Consider the following 17,891-nt stretch of genomic DNA (forward strand, 5'->3'; position numbering starts at 1 on the left):
GAAGCAGACCTGTGTCTCTGTCTCTCACAGTGAGCTGTGAATGTGAAGTGACCTGGTGGGTTTGGGAGGTAGAACACAGTGTCTCTGGGAGCTGGGAGCTCTCTGTACTGACCTTAGGATCCACCCCCAGGGTGTGATTAATTGGTGGACAAAATACTAAGTGGTCTCTTACTCTCGCCTCTACTGAAGTTTAAGAGAAGCAGGCCAGGATCACTGGCTTTGATGTGCTTTTACCCAGCACAGCGTGCACACACACACACACACACACACACACACACACACACACACACACACACACACACACACACACACACACACACACACACACACACACACACACACACACACACGGCATGGCTGCCAGCCTATGTGCTTTAGTATGAGGCTGGCCAGAGATGAAAGAGACCTGCTATCTGTTGATTGGCTGTTCAGCTTGACAGGCCTTGCCACGGACCAGAAGGCTGGAAGAGGCCATGTCATATAGAGTATGTCATTAGCATGTTACATGTCTGTTAACCTGTCTTTGTCTGTGCAGTGAGGCAGCATGATCAGTGGGGCTCTACACTTGCAGCTTTGTGAGGTTTAATGAGGTTTCACCAGAGAGGAACTGTCCATAGTGCTGCAATACTGACAGGCAGCTAGTGTCTGTCAGTATTTGTATGGAGTCAGAAGCACTTTCACTTTACTTCGTCCCAAATGGCCTTCATTCCCAAATTTGTTAGTTTTTAAAAATTAAAGATTACAATTGCACCATTGATTGTTTTTTTTATATATATATTTTTTTACAAAGAACAGCTCCATCACTCGTGCCCACCTACCCCAGTCCCACCCTCGCATTCCATCCCAGGAAAAAAATTATGAATAATAATAAAAATAAATACATCAAATATAATGCTATTAATATAAGGTGCATAGGCCTACATGTATCATGGTTTGAAAACAATGAATGTTAACATGTTATAAATGAGACAGTGAATACAACATATACAGTGCATTCCGAAAGTATTCAGACCCCTTGACGTTTTACACATTTTGTTACGTTACAGCCTTATTCTAAAATTGATTCAATTGTTTTTTCCCCGCATCAATCTATACACAATACCCCATCATGACAAAGCAAAAAGTAGTTTGTAGAAAATTTTGCAAATGTATAAAAAGAAAACAACATATTTACATAAGTATTCAGACCCTTTACTCAGTACTTTGTTGAAGCACCTTTGGCAGCGATTACAGCCTCGAGTCTTCTTGGGTATGACGCTACAAGCTTGGCACACCTGTATTTGGGGAGTTTCTTTCAAGCTCTGTCAGGTTGGATGGGAAGCGTTTCTGTACAGCTATTTTCCGGTCTCTCCAGAGATGTTCGATTGGGTTCAAATCTGGGATCTGGCTGGGACACTCAAAGGCATTCAGAGATTTGTCCCGAAGCCACTCCTACATTATTTTGGCTGTGTGCTTAGGGTCGTTGTCCTGTTAGAAGGTGAACCTTTGCCTCAGTCTGAGGTCCTGAGCGCTCTGGAGTAGGTTTTCATCAAGGATCTCTCTGTACTTTGCTCCGTTCATCTTTCCCTTGATCCCAGTCCCTGCCGCTGAAAAACATCCACACAGTATGATGCTGCCACCACCATGCTTCACCGTAGGGATGGTGCCAGGTTTCCTCCAGGTGTGACGCTTGGCATTCAGGCCAAAGAGTTGAATCTTAGTTTCATCAGACCAGAGAAAATTGTTTCTCATGGTCTGAGAGTCTTTAGGTGCCTTTTGGCAAACACCAAGCAGGCTGTCATGTGTCTTTTATTGAGGAGCGGCTTCCGTCTGGCCACTCTACCACATAGGCCTCATTGGTGCAGTGCTACAGAGATGGTTGTCCTTCTGGAAGGTTATCCAATCTCCACAGAGGAACTCTGGAGCTCTGTCAGAGTGGCCATCGGTTTCTTGGTCACCTCCCTGACCAAGGCCCTTCTCCCCCGATTGCTCAATTTGGCCGGGCAGCCAGCTCTAGAAAGAGTCTTGGTGGTTCCAAACGTCTTCCATTTAAGAATGATGGAGGCCACTGTGTTCTTGGGGACCTTCAATGCTGCAGACATTTTTTCGTACCATTCCCCAAATCTGTGCCTCGATGGAAAATTTCTTTGACCTCATGGCTTGGTTTTTGATCTGACATGCACTGTCAACTGTGGGACCTTATATAGACTGGTGTGTGCCTTTCCAAATCAAGTCTAATTAATTGAATTGACCACAGGTGGACTCCAATCAAGTTGTAGAAACATCTCAAGGATGATCAATGGAAACAGGATGCACCTGAGCTCAATTTCGAATCTCGTAGCAAAGGGTGTGAATACTTATGTAAATAAGGTATTTTTGTTTTTACTTTTAATACATTTGCAAAAGTGTTTAAAAAAAACTGTTTTCACTTTGTCCTTATGGGGTATTGGGTGTAGATTGCAGAGGATTTTTATTTATTTAATCAATTTTAGAATAAGGCCGTAACATGACAAAATGTGAAAAAGTCAAGTGGTCTGAATACTTTCCGAAGGCACTGTATGTTAGGTTAGTAGGAGACATTTTTTTCACATTCGACCTCTAAATCAGAGTATTTCTCTGCTAGTCTGGATTTGCTGATATGAACTCGATGGAGAACCTTAAACTGGATACTCTTTTTATAGCGCTTTCACTCCAATCCTCTGTAAGTTCTATGTTCAACTCAATTTCCCACTTCTCCCTAGTTCTGTTAAGTTAGGTGTTGGCGGCGCACATATGATACGACTAAAGGTATGAGATTAACCCCTTCCGGCGAGGTAGAATTTTAAGCAGTTTGTCCAAATTTAGTGCAATACTTTTGACAAGGACCCATGTTGATCTGCAGTGCTGTCCCTTTTCAGAGACCGCATGGCCTGGCCATGGCACATCCTCAAGGCTCTTCTAGAGCTCTGTTAGACTTCCTTTCTTCTCTTCTGGCTTTGTAGGGTGTATTGGTGTTGATACAATGGTTTCTTTACAGGATTTATGGTTACCTTGATAATCTTCTTGTGTACCTTGGACAATGATATAACATTCCATTTATTCCACTATTTTATACAATTTATTCCATTTCCTTTCAGATTGTAAATGTCATGGCACTTGTGCTTCTACAGGTAATGTTAGCAGTGAGCATTAAGATAAATGGAGCTGGCTGCTTCTTCTGGGATTTAATATATTTCATGTTCCCCCTGATTTATTATGTGGAGAGAAGGTGATGAAAACTACTGCTGTTCTTCCCCAGTCCCTCTCTCCATCTCGCCTCCCCTTCTAGCGCTCTTTTTCTCACGTTCTCCTCCCTGGTAATTAGAATCCCTATTTCCTCCCTCGTTCCTCCCTCTCTCCCCTCTCATTTCTCTCTTCTCTTTCCTTCTCTCCTCCCCCTTTCCTCCCTCTCTCCCCTCCTAACTGCTCTATCCTCCCTCTTTTCTCCCCGTCCTCATTTCTCTCTCCTCCCTCTCTCCTCCTTCTCTACTCCCTCTCTTCCCTCTGTAGGTTGATTTGTTGGTACTCAGGACATCTCTCCTCTCTGTAGGTTGATTTGTTGGTACTCAGGACATCTCTCCTCTCTGTAGGTTGATTTGTTGGTACTCAGGACATCTCTCCTCTCTGTAGGTTGATTTGTTGGTACTCAGGACATCTCTCCTCTCTGTAGGTTGATTTGTTGGTACTCAGGACATCTCTCCTCTCTGTAGGTTGATTTGTTGGTACTCAGGACATCTCTCCTCTCTGTAGGTTGATTTGTTGGTACTCAGGACATCTCTCCTCTCTGCCTCAGAGACTCCCTTCCTGTTCTGTTCCTGTTCAATAAATCACACAGGTCTTTCTAGCCCTCACAAAGGATCTACTGATTTGATATAATGTTCTGTTTGATAAAAGTAATTGCAGCAACTGAATCAGCTGGAGGAGAGGAGGATGGGGAGGACAGGAGGAAGAGGATTTCATGTGTGCGTGTGCGCAAAGGAGGTCGAAACTCCCACACATGGACAGACATCTGTTTTCTCATGATGAACAGGGGCGGGCCAGGTGTTAATGATGCTGGGTCATGGGTCAGGGAGCAGAGCAATGTGATGCCCTATTAACTGTAAATAGATCTGCCATAGATCACACCTGACAGAGCGGTGGAGTTGGTCATTCTGGACCATCTATATGTCCACGTGATAGCATGGAGGAGAGTATACTGTATCTGTGTAGCTCAGACAGAATCACGTGTTTACGTCTCAACAGTAATATGACTGTAACCCTCTAATCTCTACAGTGTTTCAACAGAGAGTTGTCCTTTGTGTTGTTCCTGTGTTTGTTTACCCCGGTGTGATCATCATCACATGCTGCATGTTCATCTGTAATCCAGTCACACTACCTCGCTGGGCTCTGCTGTTTCCCAGTGCTGGGCTCTGTTTAAACATGCATCAACATTCCACTACCGTCCCCACTCTCCGGTCCAGTGCACACATTGTTGCTCTAGCCCTGCACAAACGCATCTGATTCAACCACTCAACTCATCATCTAGCCCTTTGATCATGCATGCTTGTGCAGGGCTGGAACAAAACTGTGTTGAGAAACTCTGACCCCACCCCCCTGTCTAAGCCAAGAGGACCAGGTGTCTGGATGATGTAGCGATGATCAGCAAGGAGGAGAGAGAAGGTTTTGCTGCAGCAGGCAGGAAGCAGGAGGTGGATTGTGGCTTGTCTTAAAGGGGAAACCAGTGTGTAACTGGGCTCTCAGATATGTGCTCTGTTCACAGCAGCATCATGGCCTAGTTTACACACATTCATCAAAGCTGCTGTTTAAAAGACTGTTTCCTTTCTGGTGTTACATGGCTAATACACTGGGACTAAACCTTTATAGGTGTTTTGGTGTGTGTATGACGTTGACCGTCCTGCTGATTAGAGTATAGATCATGACAGCTACAAAAAGGGTGTTTCATTTGTGGGTTTTGCCTTGTGCATTTACTCACACAAGGCTGTTCTGCCAGTTATGCAAATTAGTGAATTACTTTACATTATGTTGGAATGAGGAAGTGGTTCTAGTCCCCAGAGCATCAGAGCGGCTGTGGTATCCCACTATTCACACTACTACACAGCTTGGACTGGGCTGAGCGGGAGCCTGACCTTTGTAGTCGTGACATTTTGTCAGGTCTCGAGGAGGGAGAGAAGAGCCCTGGGTTTACTCCCTCAGACTACTGGAGTGGCTGTGTAAGATCACACTCCTGCAGAGTACTGAAGATTACTGTACATGTCAGTGTCAGAGAGACAGAGAGCAGCTTAAGTAGTTTACACACTATCAGGCTGACCTGTTCCGTTCTGGTCTAGCCCTGAGTTGTGTCCAAAATGACTCCCTATTCCCTATGGAGTGCAGTATAAAGGGAATAGGGTGCCATTTGGGATACAACCCTGGTCTTGTCCTGTTATGCTGTTCTGTTATCACTGTGACTTGGTGTAGGCACACAGGGTGCAGACACAATCATCCACCAATCTGTGAGGCTGATCTTTGAGCGATTGGTCTAATTCTTTTCCAGACGGTTTGCTGCTGCATGGCTGCTGTACTCATTCTCTGCTGCACCAATGGAAGAACTGAAAGTCCACCAGCTTTTATTTTTTATTTAGGATGACATGGAAACCGAAACAACACACTAGCATGTGCTGTCTGTGTACTCTGATGCTGGATATAGCAGTTCAGCCCGGGCCTTCACAATGGATTCCTCTTAGTATGGAGCAGCTGTGTATTTTTGAACATGTTTTGGCATCTTATATTATTCATCTTGATGTAATCCTCTTTCTCCTTCTCTCTTTTCATTCTCACCAACAGCTGAAAATAGGAAATCACTTCTAATATATATTTTGGACTGATTTACTGTCCATTGTTTAGACTGGAAACTTACTGAAGATTACATCACTAGTCCAACCTACTGCTGTCACCATGGTGACCAAGAATCTCTCTCTCTCCCCCCTCTCTCTGGTTCGTCATCCTGTCAAGATGCAGTCAGGAGAAAGGAACTAATCACTGATCAGGATGTTAAGTGTAACAGAGATGAATGGTCAGGAGGTTAATACACAGAAAGAGAGGAGAGAATGGAGAGGTTGTCATGAGAAAAAGTGAGCGGTACTGTAGAGTTAAATTGAAATGGGTATAATTTCTGTTACTGTACTAACACTGAGCCTATATCTATATGTAGCCTGTTACTGTACTAACACTGAGCCTATATCTATATGTAGCCTGTTACTGTACTAACACTGAGCCTATATCTATATGTAGCCTGTTACTCTACTAACACTGAGCCTATATCTATATGTAGACTGTTACTGTACTAACACTGAGCCTATATCTATATGTAGACTGTTACTATACTAACACTGAGCCTATATCTATATGTAGCCTGTTACTGTACTAACACTGAGCCTATATCTATATGTAGCCTGTTACTGTACTAACACTGAGCCTATATCTATATGTAGCCTGTTACTGTACTAACACTGAGCCTATATCTATATGTAGACTGTTACTGTACTAACACTGAGCCTATATCTATATGTAGCCTGTTACTTCTAGTAATCCTTAACAGATACTATATTCTTAGATGGTGGAGGAGGTACATTGTTATTATCAGGATAAAGGTAAGACCCAGATGCAGACTGTGTCGAAGTAACAATGTTTATTACAGCAACAGGGGCAAAGGTACAGGATGGCAGGCAGGCTCAGGGTCAGGGGCAGGCAGAGTGGTCAGGCGGACGTGCTCAGGACAGGCAAGGGCCAAAACCAGCAGGATGAGAAAAGAGAGACTGGGGAAAAGCAGTAGCTGATACAAAAAACGCTGGTTGACTTGACAAACAAAACAGACAAACAGAGAACACCGGTATAAATACACAGAGGATAATGGGGAAGATGGGTGACATCTGGAGGGGGATGGAGACAATCACAAAGACAGGTGAAACAGCTCAGGGTGTGACAGTTATATGTAACCAGACTGTATGTTTCCAATATACATTCTGCTCATTCTTAATGCAGCTACTCACACAGAGACATCTGGCGCCTGGGTGATTGTGGGACCTAATCAAGAATCTGATTTGAAGATGTTTTCTAAATCCAGAAAGAGATTGTAAATGAAAGTGTTATTCTGCTAATAGAAACAATGGCACTGCTATGCATACTAAACATTTCAAGTTAAAAAGTAGTTATTCTGTTTTTCATCCAACCAGGAGATCGTGATCGATTGAAGATACACCACCACACTGTAAAAAAAGACTTTGGACTGCACAAGTTGTTCTTTTCATCTTCAAGGTTTTGTTGATGATTAGACTCCCTGTGTCCTTGTTTTCTCCTCTCTGCTCTCTCCTTTCTGCTGTCCTCTCACTGGCTTCTAGGAGTGCCCCAAATCCTTTTTTGACGTCCCAAATGGCACCCACATGGCTCTGGTCAAACGTAGTGCACTATATAGAGAATAGGGTGCTATTTTGGATACCTCCCTGGAGTTTAGAATGCAGATATTCTGCTGTACTGCTGTACAGGACATCGTGTTAGCTCTCGTTGCCTCTGGCATACCTCAGGCTTACATAATGTGCCTATATTTCTGAATCTGCTGAGTCTTTGATAACCCTCGGGTCCTTCTTACATATGGTTTAAACAAACTCAAGCTAAATGTATACACGTATACGTATATACATTTTCTGTCACTGAGTTCTTAGTATTGATTATGCAGTAGCATGGTTTAGCCAGTTTTAAGTGGCTAAAGTGGTGTGTATAATGGCTGGTATAATTACTCTAACAGTGACTGGCTGTGTGAGAGAGAGGCTGAAAGCTTCTAAGGCTGCGTTTGGACAGGCATCCCAATTCCGATATTTTTTCCACACATTGTTCTTTTGACCAATCACATCAGCTCTTTTTCAGAGCTGATCTGATTGGTCAAAATACCAATTAGTGAAAAAAATATCAGAATTGGGCTGTCTGTCTAAACGCGGCCTAAGTGGCTAGTCTGTGTCCATGTCTACATCCAAAATGCCACTCTATTCCCTATTTAGTGCACTACTTTTGACCAGAGCACTAAATAGGGAATAGGGGGACGCATCCCATGTCTTCATCTATACCTCTCCTCCTCTCCTCTCTGAGCACAATGGCTGCAGTTTACTAGGATGTGAAACTGTAATTAGTCTGCTGCTTGCTGTCTGTGCATGGAGAGATGGAGTGAGGAATGGATATGGGGATGGAGAGGTAGGAGAGAGATTAGGTTCAGCCCAGACTGCAGGGCTCTTTGTTTCTCCTCTATGTCTCTATACCATGGCCTACTAGTCTGCCAATACATTTGCAGTAAAAATGTTGAGGTTGTTTGCTCAACCCACAATGTAATGGAGAAGCTAGTTCTTGGTCAGAATCGTGGTTCTCTGGTGTAGATGAGAAAGTAAATAAACATGATTGATCTGGTCCTGTTTTTCCTAATACCTCAGACATTATCCTAACTTCAACTGCACACAGGCTGATCTGAAAATCAATTCCTCTCATTGAAAAAGACGTTCTTGTCAAGATGTTACATTCCACATGAATACTTTCCCTGGGCTCTGTACTCTAATACCAGGCAGGTATTACCACACTAAGCTCACAAAGTAATTGATGCCTTTTATAACGGAACAATTACTACTGGATCTGAATTCTACCAAAATAAAATGAGGGGTAAATAAAAGGAATATTAACTTCAGACAAAGCAGAGTAGAGAGGACAATAGAGAGGAGGGATGGGGAGAGGAGAGGATGGGGAGAGGAGGATTGGGGAGAGGATGGGGAGAGGAGAGGATGGGGAGAGGAGAGGATGGGGAGAGGAGAGGATGGGTAGAGGAGAGGATGGGGAGAGGAGAGGATGGGGAAAGGAGAGGATGGGGAGAGGAGAGGATGGGGAGAAGAGGGGATGGGGAGAGGAGGGGTGGGGAGAGGTGAGGATGGGGAGAGGAGAGGATGGGGAGAGGAGAGGATGGGGAGGGAGAGGAGGGGTGGGGAGTGGAGAGGATGGGGAGAGGAGAGGATGGGGAGAGGAGGGGTGGGGAGAGGAGAGGATGGGGAGAGGAGGGGTGGGGAGAGGAGAGGATGGGGAGAGGAGGGGTGGGGAGAGGAGAGGATGGGGAGAGGAGGGTTGGGGAGAGGAGAGGATGGGGAGAGGAGAGGATGGGGAGAGGATGGATGGGGAGAGGAGAGGATGGGGAGAGGAGGGGTGGGGAGAGGAGAGGATGGGGAGAGGAGGGATGGGGAGAGGATGGGGAGAGGAGAGGATGGGGAGAGGAGGGGTGGGGAGAGGAGAGGATTGGGGAGAGGAGGGGTGGGGAGAGGAGAGGATGGGGAGAGGAGGGATGGGGAGAGGAGAGGATGGGGAGAGGAGGGGTGGGGAGAGGAGAGGGTGGGGAGGGGAGAGGATGGGGAGAGGAGGGGTGGGGAGAGGAGGGGTGGGGAGAGGAGAGGATGGGGAGAGGAGGGGTGGGGAGAGGAGAGGATGGGAGAGGATGGGGAGAGGAGAGGAGAGGATGGGGAGAAGAGGATAGGGAGAGGAGAGGATGGGGAGAGGAGAGGATGGGTAGAGGAGAGGATGGGTAGAGGATGGGTAGAGGATGGGTAGAGGAGAGGATGGGGAGAGGATGGGGAGAGGAGAGGATGGGTAGAGGAGAGGATGGGTAGAGGAGGGGATGGGTAGAGGAGAGGATGGGGAGAGGAGGGGTGGGGAGAGGAGAGGATGGGTAGAGGAGAGGATGGGGAGAGGAAAGGATGGGGAGAGGATGGGGAGAGGAGAGGATGGGGAGAGGAGAGGATGGGGAGAGAAAAGGATGGGGAGAGGAGGGGATGGGGAGAGGAGAGGATGGGGAGAGGAGGGGTGGGGAGAGGAGAGGATGGGGAGAGGCAAGGATGGGGAGAGGATGGGGAGAGGAGAGGATGGGGAGAGGAGAGGATGGGGAGAGGAGGGGTGGGGAGAGGAGAGGGTGGGGAGAGGAGAGGATGGGGAGAGGAGGGGTGGGGAGAGGAGAGGACGGGGAGAGGAGAGGATGGGGAGAGGAGGGATGGGTAGAGGAGAGGATGAGGAGAGGATGGGTAGAGGAGAGGATGGGTAGAGGAGAGGATGGGTAGAGGAGGGGATGGGTAGAGGAGAGGATGGGTAGAGGAGAGGATGGGTAGAGGAGAGGATGGGTAGAGGAGGGGATGGGTAGAGGAGAGGATGGGTAGAGGAGAGGATGGGTAGAGGAGAGGATGGGTAGAGGAGAGGAGAGGATGGGTAGAGGAGAGGATGGGGAGAGGAGAGGGTGGGGAGAGGAGAGGATGGGGAGAGGAGAGGATGGGGAGAGGATGGGGAGAGGAGAGGATGGGGAGAGGAGAGGATGGGGAAAGGAGAGGATGGGGAGAGGAGGGGTGGGGAGAGGAGAGGATGGGGAGGGGAGAGGAGAGGATGAGGAGAGGAGGGGTGGGGAGAGGAGAGGATGGGGTGGGGAGAGGATGGGGAGAGGAGGGGTGGGTAGAGGAGAGGATGGGGAGAGGAGAGGATGGGTAGAGGAGAGGATGGGTAGAGGAGAGGATGGGGAGGGGAGAGGAGGGGTGGGGAGAGGAGAGGATGGGGAGAGGAGAGGATGGGGAGAGGAGGGGGGGGGAGAGGAGAGGATGAGGAGAGGAGGGTGGGGAGAGGAGAGGATGGGGAGAGGAGAGGATGGGGAGAGGAGGGGTGGGGAGAGGAGAGGATGGGGAGAGGAGAGGATGGGGAAAGGAGAGGATGGGGAGAGGAGGGGTGGGAGAGGAGAGGATGATGAGAGGAGGGGTGGGGAGAGGAGAGGATGGGGAGAGGAGAGGAGAGGATGATGAGAGGAGGGGTGGGGAGAGGAGAGGATGGGTAGAGGAGAGGATGGGGAGAGGATGGGGAGAGGATGGGTAGAGGAGAGGATGGGTAGAGGAGAGGATGGGGAGAGGAGAGGGTGGGGAGAGGAGAGGATGGGGAGAGGGGGGGTGGGGAGAGGAGAGGATGGGGAGAGGAGGGGTGGGGAGAGGAGGGATGGGGAGAGGAGAGGATAGGGAGAGGAGAGGATGGGGAGAGGAGGGGTGGGAGAGGAGAGGATGGGGAGAGGAGAGGATGGGGAGAGGAAGATGGGGAGAGGAAAGGATGGGGAGAGGATGGGGAGAGGAGGGATGGGGAGAGGAGAGGATGGGGAGAGGAGGGGTGGGAGAGGAGAGGATGGGAGAGGAAAGGATGGGAGAGGGATGGGGAGAGGAGGATTGGGGAGAGGAGAGGGATGGGAGAGGAGAGGATGGGGAGAGGAGAGGATGAGGAGAGGAGGGATGGGGGAGAGGAGGGATGGGGAGAGAAGAGGATAGGGAGAGGAGAGGATGGGGAGAGGAGAGGATGGGGAGAGGAGGATTGGGGAGAGGAGAGGATGGGGAGAGGAGGGATGGGGAGAGGAGGGATGGGGAGAAGAGGATAGGGAGAGGAGAGGATGGGGGGGAGGGGGAGAGGATGGGGAGAGGAGGATAGGGAAGGAGAGGATGGGGAGAGGAAAGGATGGGGAGAGGAAAGGATGGGGAGAGGATGGGGAGAGGAGGGGATGGGGAGAGGAGAGGATGGGGAGAGGAGGGGATGGGGAGAGGAGAGGATGGGGAGAGGAAAGGATGGGGAGAGGATGGGGAGAGGAGGATTGGGGAGAGGAGAGGATGGGGAGAAGGAGAGGATGGGGAGAGGAGGATGAGGAGAGGAGGGATGGGGAGAGGAGGGATGGGGAGAAGAGGATAGGGAGAGGAGAGGATGGGGAGGAGAGGATGGGGAGAGGAGGATTGGGGAGAGGAGAGGATGGGGAGAGGAGGGATGGGGAGAGGAGGGATGGGGAGAAGAGGATAGGGAGAGGAGAGGATGGGGAGAGGAGAGGCTGGGGAGAGGAGGAGATGGGGAGAAGAGAGGATGGGGAGAGGAGGGATGGGGAGAGGAGGGATGAGGAGAGGATGGGGAGAGGAGGGGTGGGGAGAGGAGAGGATGGGGAGAGGAGAGGATTGGGGAGAGGAGAGGATGGGGAGAGGAGGAGGGGGAGAGGAGAGGATGGGGAGAGGAGAGGATGGGGAGAGGAGGGATGGGGAGAGGAGGGTTGGGAGAGGAGAGGATGGGGGGAGGAGGAGAGGATGGGGAGAGATGGATGGGGAGAGGAGAGGATGGGGAGAGGAGGATTGGGGAGAGGAGAGGATGAGGAGAGGATTGGGGAGAGGAGAGGATGGGGAGAGGATGGGATGGGGAGAGGATGGGGAGAGGAGGGGATGGGGAGAGGAGAGGATGGGAGATGAGGGATGGGGAGAGGAGGATTAGGGAGAGGAGGGATGGGGAGGGAGGGATGGGGAGAGGAAAGGAGAGGATGGGGAGAGGATGGGGAGAGGAGGGGGATGGGAGAGGGAGAGGATGGGGAGAGGAGAGGATGGGGAGAGGAGGAATGGGGAGAGGAGACGATTGGGGAGAGGAGAGGATGGGGAGAGGAGAGGATGGGGAGAGGAGAGGATGGGGAGAGGAGAGGATGGGGAGAGGAGGGCAGAAGAGAGAGGAGAGGATAGAAGAAGAGGAGAGGAGATGGGAGGCAGAGGAGAGAGGAGGAGAGGAGACGAGAGAGAAGAGATGAAGGGAGGGAGAGGAGAAGGGAGGAAAGGAGAGGGGAAGCAGAGGAGATGGTGGGGTAGGAATAGGAGGGGAAAGGAGAGAGGACCTGTGCAGTCTGTTGAACCCAGGTAGTCTGTTCAGTGTGCAACAGTGTGAACACGGTCTACATTTGCAGGAGGTTGTTTCTGTAAACTCTGCTATATAGGAATCAGTTGTCTGAACAGCTTGGCCATTGAACCACATCAGATTGCTCATTACTCCCCCCCCCCTCTCTCACCCTCTTTCTCTCTCACACTTTTTCTTTCTTCACGTTTTTCCGCGCTCTCTCTCTTTTGCTAGATCTGCTATTAGTTATTTTTTTCATTTTTTTCTCTGTTACTTCTGTTACCTGGAGGGTTTCTGACCCTATTTTATGTCTTTCTCCATGCCCACCAATCAAGATGGAGCCTCTGTACAGTGTGTTCTCTGTATGTATCACGTGCTACTAGTCGGCCAATTAATTGCCTGTTGACCTTCAAGAATAAAATATGATTGTTGGGTGATCGGTACAGTATGCCCCTTCCCTCACTTTCCATCCAGCATTGGATTTTACATTACAACTCCAATACCCTTTTATAATACAATCACAGTCTCTTAGAGGGAAAAAGCCTCCTCTCTCTACTGAACTGGCATCATGCCTGTTAATCTCATACCCCCTCTTCTTGTCCCTTACCCTCCATTCTCTCTCCCCTCCCTCCTCTCACTCTCCCTCCCCTCCATCTCTCCCTCCCCTCCCTCTCCTCTCCAGCTGGTGGGGGGCGAGTTTGACTTGGAACAGAACTTCATCATAGCGGCAGCGGAGAGCCTGGGCTGTATAGTAGAGCTGTTGGAGCACTGTGATGTGACCTGCCAGGCTGAGGTGTGGTCCATGTTCACAGCCATCCTCAGGAAGAGTGTCCGTAACCTCCAGACCAGCACTGAGGTGGGCCTCATAGAGCAGCTGCTGTTGAAGATGAGCTCCGTTGACGACATGATCGCAGGTAAAGGAACATACGCAAGCACACACACACACACACACACACACACACACACACACACACACACACACACACACCACCCACACACACACACACACACACACACACACACACACACACACACACACACACACACACACACACACAGAGAATACATAGTCCATAGAGCTTGTTCCATGGCCAGTTGCCTACTGTAAGCCTGCAGTACAGTACAGTACCCACTGCAGAGCGCTGGGTGGATGGATGAATGTGGATTAAGTTAATATTTTAAGCATATTGAAATTCCTATGGCTTAAAGGAGAGGAAAGATTGAAAAGAGAAAATGTCATTAGTCACAGTATGTTTTATAATGAGACTGAGTGGCAGTTTAGAGGAAAATTTATTTTCAGAAGGTAAACTAATAGCATGGCATTTTCTTTTTAATTCGGTTGTGAATATGAGGGCATGTTTCTGTTGTGGATTTTTTACAGTAAATAATGAAACCCTATCTGCCGGTGAAGTACCAACTCACAATTGTGTGTGTGTGTGTGTGTGTGTGTGTGTGTGTGTGTGTGTGTGTGTGTGTGTGTGTGTGTGTGTGTGTGTGTGTGTGTGTGTGTGTGTGTGTGTGTGTGTGTGTGTGTGTGTGTGTGTGTGTGTGTGTGTGTGTATATAGACCTGCTGGTGGATATGTTAGGAGTGCTGGCCAGCTACAGCATCACAGTGAAGGAGCTCAAATTGCTATTCAGTATGCTGAGGGGAGACCGAGAACTCTGGGTAAGTTGTAGGAGTAGAGGACTCTGGGTAAGTCATGGGAGGAGAAGAAGAGGTTACAAGTTGGGGTTTAGAATCACCTGTTGTATTTGATGAACATGGCTCATATATTCTCAATCTCTTCCTTACATCTCCTCTCTTTCTCTTCCATCGTCTCTTCCCTTTGTCTCTTCATGTCTCCTCTCTGTCTCTTCCCTCGTCTCTTCTCTCTTCCCTTTGTCTCTTCATGTCTCCTCTCTGTCTCTTCCCTCGTCTCTTCCCTTGTCTCTTCTCTCTTCCCTTTATGTCCCTTCATGTCTCCTCTCTGTCTCTTCCCTCGTCTCTTCTCTCTTCCCTTTATGTCCCTTCATGTCTCCTCTCTGTCTGTTCCCTTGTCCCTTCTCTCTTCCCTTTGTCTCTTCATGTCTCCTCTCTTTCTCTTCCATCGTCTCTTCCCTCGTCTCTTCTCTCTACCCTTTGTCTCTTCATGTCTCCTCTCTGTCTCTTCCCTCGTCTCTTCTCTCTACCCTTTGTCTCTTCATGTCTCCTCTCTTTCTCTTCCATCGTCTCTTCCCTCGTCTCTTCTCTCTTCCCTTTGTTGAGTTGAGTTTGAGTTTATTTTTACAGGGACAGTGCACATTAATCAACGTTTCAGTAAAAGTGCCGGTTTTAGCCAGCCGGCTAATTTTCAACCGCAGTCCCTGGGCAGGTTATTAAAAACAATTACAATATAGACAATAGCAACATAGAACAAGACTAGCAACATAGGACAAGCAAGACGTAGCATACAGACAGAGCAACATAGAACAAAAAAGCAGCAAGACAAAATTCATAAAAGCGACAAAGTGTTTCCACACCTCACCATACAGACAACAGACATGGAAAGCGGCAACACACAGCTAGGGACCATGTTCACAAATCTGATTGACCTTTAGCCATGTCTTCAAGCATTTTGTGAAAGTGTGATATGTGGTGCAGTTATGTGTGTCTGATGGCAGTGTATTCCAGACATGGGAAGCTCTCACAGAAAAAGCGGATTACTAAAGGTGCTTTTCCTTAGGGGAACTACACAGTCACCTCTCATGGCAGACCTTGTGGATCTGCTGCCATATGTTTGGGTTTTCTGTTTAACAAAAATACTGAGTGGAGGGGGAGCCAAGCCATTTAGGATCTTGAATACAAGACATGCATCGGTGTATTGCACAAGATTTTCCCAACTCAGGAGCTCATGCTTTTGTCTCTTCATGTCTCCTCTCTTTCTCTTCCCTCGTCTCTTCCCTCGTCTCTTCTCTCTTCCCTTTGTCCCTTCATGTCTCCTCTCTTTCTCTTCCCTCGTCTCTTCCCTCGTCTCTTCTCTCTTCCCTTTGTCTCTTCATGTCTCCTCTCTTTCTCTTCCCTCGTCTCTTCTCTCTTCCCTTTGTCTCTTCATGTCTCCTCTCTGTCTCTTCCCTCGTCTCTTCTCTCTTCCCTTTGTCTCTTCATGTCTCCTCTCTTTCTCTTCCATCGTCTCTTCTCTCTTCCCTTTGTCTCTTCATGTCTCCTCTCTTTCTCTTCCCTCGTCTCTTCTCTCTTCCCTTTGTCTCTTCATGTCTCCTCTCTTTTCTCTTCGTCTCTTCCCTTGTTCTTCTCTTTCCCTTTAGTCCTTCATGTCTCCTCTCTGTCTCTTCCCTCGTCTCTTCTCTCTTCCCTTTGTCCCTTCATGTCTCCTCTCTGTCTCTTCCCTCGTCTCTTCTCTCTTCCCTTTGTCCCTTCATGTCTCCTCTCTGTCTCTTCCCTCGTCTCTTCCCTCGTCTCTTCTCTCTTCCCTTTGTCCCTTCATGTCTCCTCTCTGTCTCTTCCCTCGTCTCTTCCCTCGTCTCTTCTCTCTACCCTTTGTCCCTTCATGTCTCCTCTCTTTCTCTTCCCTCGTCTCTTCTCTCTTCCCTTTGTCTCTTCATGTCTCCTCTCTTTCTCTTCCCTTGTCTCTTCCCTCGTCTCTTCTCTCTTCCCTTTGTCTCTTCATGTCTCCTCTCTTTCTTTTCCATTGTCTCTTCTCTCTTCCCTTTATGTCCCTTCATGTCTCCTCTCTGTCTCTTCCCTCGTCTCTTGTCTCTACCCTTTGTCTCTTCATGTCTCCTCTCTTTCTCTTCCCTCGTCTCTTCCCTTGTCTCTTCCCTTTATGTCCCTTCATGTCTCCTCTCTGTCTCTTCCCTTGTCTCTTCTCTCTTCATGTTTCTCTCTCTCTTCCCTCCATCTCTTTGCTCTCTTCTCCCTCCATCTTTCCTCCACCTCTCCTCCTTTTATCTCATCTCTCTCCCCTCCCTCCTTCTTCCCCCTTCTCCTCCCTCTATCTCTTCTCTCTCTCTTCTCTCCATCTCTTCCCTCTCTCCTACAACCATCTCTCCTCTTCAGCCGAGGCATGCAGTGAAGCTGCTGTCTGTTCTGAACCAGATGCCTCAGAGACATGGTCCAGACACTTTCTTCAACTTCCCCGGACGCAGTGCTGCGGTAAGACTTTACACTCTGGGCTGGGCTGGTGATCTGGATATTCCCTCTTATTATGTTTTGTTTGTGTGAAGAGCTAAAAATAGTTATGCATAAACTGTAGTTATCTGTCACTGTTCTATAATATGTTGAAGTTGGCTGTTTGGAATTGTAATAGTAATTGATTATCTACCTAGCACCTACCTTGCTCTATTCTGATTGGTCAGATGTCAATTCATTGTTGGAAGAGAAGAGGAAGCAGTTGAGTTGATGCATGGCTGTAGATGTGGTCAGTTCATTATAAAGGGTGTGTTCCTCTGCCAAGGCATTGCTGATGCATGCCAGATCTTACAACGCCTGGGTAGGTATTTTACATATCAGCTAAACACATTGTATGTTATTGCAATTTGGTGCCTAACGGCACAGTCAATGATGTGGTATGCAACCATTGGTTGATGCATGCAACGTCTGAGCAGGGGAACGCCTCCTAAATCTGCAAAAGAGTAATTCATCTCCATCCAGAGTTTGTCTTCACAGAGAGTCATCCATCCACTATCTAAAGAACCATCACACCACTGCAGTATGTTTGTTACATTATTCGGTTTAGAGATGACTGTTCCTCTGACGTCTATGATAAGTATCTCTCTCTCTCTCTCTCCCCCCCTCTCTCTATCTCTCCCCTCTCTCTCCCTCTCTCTCTCTCTCTCTCTCTCTCCTCCCCCCTCTCTCTCTCCCTCCTCTCTCTCTCTCTCTCTCTCCCCCCTCTCTCACTCTCTCTCTCTCTCTCTCTCTCTCCCCCCTCTCTCTCTCTCTCTCCCCCCTCTCTCTCCCCCTCCTCTCCCCCCCTCTCTCTCTCTTTCTCTCTCTCTCTCTCTCTTTCCTTTCTCACTCCAGGCCATAGCTCTGCCTCCCATTGCTAAGTGGCCTTACCAGAACGGCTTCACTCTCAACACCTGGTTCAGAATGGACCCTCTAAACAACATCAACGTAGACAAAGACAAACCATATCTCTACTGGTGAGTAGTACATATAAACCATATCTCTACTGGTGGAGTAGTACATATAAACCATATCTTACTGGTGAGTAGT

The 17,891-nt window shown here is 48.5% G+C and overlaps 1 pseudogene; it reads left to right on the forward strand.

Moving 5' to 3' along the window:
- Positions 1–17,891, forward strand: part of LOC120018583 — a 300,249-nt pseudogene that overhangs the window by 37,711 nt on the left and 244,647 nt on the right.

The sequence above is a fragment of the Salvelinus namaycush genome, chromosome 23 (assembly GCF_016432855.1).
Source record: "Salvelinus namaycush isolate Seneca chromosome 23, SaNama_1.0, whole genome shotgun sequence".
NCBI classification, from domain to species: Eukaryota; Metazoa; Chordata; class Actinopteri; order Salmoniformes; family Salmonidae; genus Salvelinus; species Salvelinus namaycush.